This window comes from Chenopodium album, chromosome 23 (genome assembly GCF_948465745.1).
Source record: "Chenopodium album chromosome 23, dcCheAlbu1.1, whole genome shotgun sequence".
Taxonomy (NCBI): Eukaryota; Viridiplantae; Streptophyta; class Magnoliopsida; order Caryophyllales; family Amaranthaceae; genus Chenopodium; species Chenopodium album.
Genome location: NC_137856.1, coordinates 39,572,241 through 39,575,031, shown reverse-complemented (window position 1 = coordinate 39,575,031; position 2,791 = coordinate 39,572,241). Strand labels below are relative to the sequence as shown.

Below are 2,791 nucleotides of genomic sequence, written 5' to 3'. Positions count from 1 at the left end.
TACATAAATGCATTATCACACTTCTCAGATCTTTTACCAATAATTAATTCCTTTAATCCAACCAACCACCACCTGAACTAGAGCAATACAAATTATTACTGCTTAACAGTCCATTTCCTAGATACGTAGTATACTCACATAGTCACATATAACCAAGCTTGGTAAAGTACTAGAGTTCCTACCAAAATTGTCTTATCTCCAAGGGATTATCCTCATCTTCGATCCAACTTAGTGCGAACCGGGTTTGGCCTATTTAGGCACTTAGCTAATCTAGCTTGACCAATTAAGGATTTCGATACAAGTATAATAAAAATATACTCACACATTCATTCATCTTAGAATTCACATACAGCCCTATCCATTTACAAACTTTTCACTACTCACATCTGCCAATTTAGCTACGTAGCTAAATAAAGGTTAACACATGAAGGGTTCCAGTACATATAATGGATATACTTGTACATTCATCATAAAATTTACACATCGACTCCATCCATTACAAACATTCCTCTACTCACCTTCGCCAATTTAGGTATGTAACCGGACTAGGTTTAGAGTGGGTTGACACATAAAAGGTTCCGGGTACATATAATGGATAATACTAGCACATTCATCACAAATTGTACACATCAACTCCATCCATTAACCAACTTTCCACAACCCACATTGCCATCATTCATTCAACAAGGACATTACAACCGCAAGTAAAAATAACAGAATTACTCACACAGTGCACCAAATGAAAAATCCACATTCCGAAAATGTGATGTTAGATTATTTACCACCAAATGTTTTCTTTTTACCTCCAAAATGGATAAATAAAAGCAAACAGGATAATCTGTAATTACCATTTTTTTTTGGTGAATAACAAAATTAAAAACATCACTACCCTAAAAATCAAAGAAAAATGTTTTATACATAATAATAACAATAATAATAACAATAACAAAAACGAAACTAAACCGAACCCGTTTCAGGCGTGACCGCGGGTTCGGAACTTGACCCTTCACCATCCCTAGTACCGGTGCTAAGCCGAGACAGAATCTCTCTCATCGCACGAATCTGCATCTCAAGGGCCGGAATATAATCCGTAGCTTCTTCTAGAATCACCGGAAGTGGCTCTTTCTGGCAACCGGGAACCAACCTACCAAGAGTCTTAACCTTCCTTTGAACATCCGGTAATCGGTTACCTTTTCCCTTAAGCTTCAATATCTCTATCCTCGGCTTCCTCTGTGGCGGTGACCGGTTAACCCCGGTTGCCGCAACACGCTGCCGTTTGTGAAGCTTCTTGTGTAGGAAGCTAAGCCGAAATCGGCTCTTCAATATGGCTCGGCTCCAACGCGTTCGCCCACGCGCCGCCACTGCTAAGGCTTTATCGGCGGCTTCTCGAACAATCCGGCTTGGTCGCGGCGTCGACGCCGAAGACGGTGTTGATGACGCCGACGACGACGTTGAAGGTGAGATTCGGACTTGACGGAGAGCTTGAAGAAGCTTTGTTGAGTATATTTGTTGAGTTTTTTCGGATTTCCAGGAAAAAGTTTGAATGTCGCCATTGTTAGGGTTTGTAGAAGAAAGAGATTGTGATGATGATTGTTGTTGAGAGATTTTCATCTTCTTTTTCCGACGCCTTGATTCTCTTGCTCTGTTTGAGCTACTTGCGACGGGATTTGCTACTACTGAAGGTGATGATTCCATTATTATTTTTTTGGAGAACTTTTTCTCTCTCTCTTCGATCAACCAATAGAAATTCGAGGATGTTGCGGATGATCAAAAGTTTTTTCTGACGGTTAATTCAGCTTTGATGATCAAATCTGCAGAAAATAAAAAGAGGAGAGAGAATAACAGAGATGATTAGATTCACAAAAAGCTTATCTCAGGATATTCTTTTAGGTGAGATTCTACTGATTTCTCTAGAATCAAATTTCTCGATAAAATGTAAATTTTCTGACAGATTAAACGCCTGATAAAGCGAAAATTACACACAAATTCAGCTTTAAACATAAAATATGATGAACGAATTCAAATAATCGCCGAAAATCATCCAAAACTCAGAAAACAGGGTACTTAACCTGAAATTTTTTTACAAAAAGATATCGATAAAATGTGATTTTAATGAAATTAAACAACTGAAAAGCGAAAAATACTCACATATTCTGGAAATCATCACAAGAAACAGAATAATCGCAAAACATCTTAAAAACAATCAATCGTCAAAAATTATTTAAACTGATGAAAAATCATCCAAAATTAGAAAACCATACAAACAATAACTACTGCAAATTGTCAAAAAATTAAGAAAGGAAGAAAACTAGAGAATCAAGTTACCTGAATGTTGTTGAAGGAGGAGAGAGAAAAAATGGCAATCAAAAAAATAACGACAAGTGAACAACCGTTTAGGAGGTATAAAGAGGAGAGAGAGGAAGTGAAGTTAGAGAGAGGAAGGTGAATTTAGAGAGAGAAAGAGACAGAAAGAGAGAATGCATGTGCGGGAGAAAGGAGAAGGCTAATAAAAGCGAAAGAGTGGGGGAAGAAGAAAAAGGGGAAAAATTAAAATGTGGTGGAGTTGGAAAAGCACGCGTCGTTTCTTCTATTTCACGATTAAGCTTTACTACGGAGTACTATTTTCGGTGTCGTTTCGATACATATACCAAGTACAGTATTTATTTTATTTTTCTCTATTTCTTGATCTTAATACAAGTATTTAGTTTAATTTGACGTAATTTAATCACTACCCTCGTAAAAAATACTTTAATTTAATTCACTACCCTTTTATAAAGAAAAAAAAAAAGAA

At 36.8% G+C, this 2,791-nt stretch overlaps 1 pseudogene across 1 annotated transcript; it reads right to left on the bottom strand.

Moving 5' to 3' along the window:
* Window positions 1-740: 740 nt before the first annotated feature.
* On the bottom strand, window positions 741-2,549 carry LOC145608694 (transcription factor bHLH147 pseudogene; annotated as a pseudogene). Its single transcript, XR_014105866.1, has 2 exons — window positions 2,326-2,549; window positions 741-1,811 (listed from the first exon to the last, which is right to left on the bottom strand). The product of XR_014105866.1 is annotated as a transcription factor bHLH147 pseudogene (transcript).
* Between the last annotated feature and the right edge of the window lie 242 nt (window positions 2,550-2,791).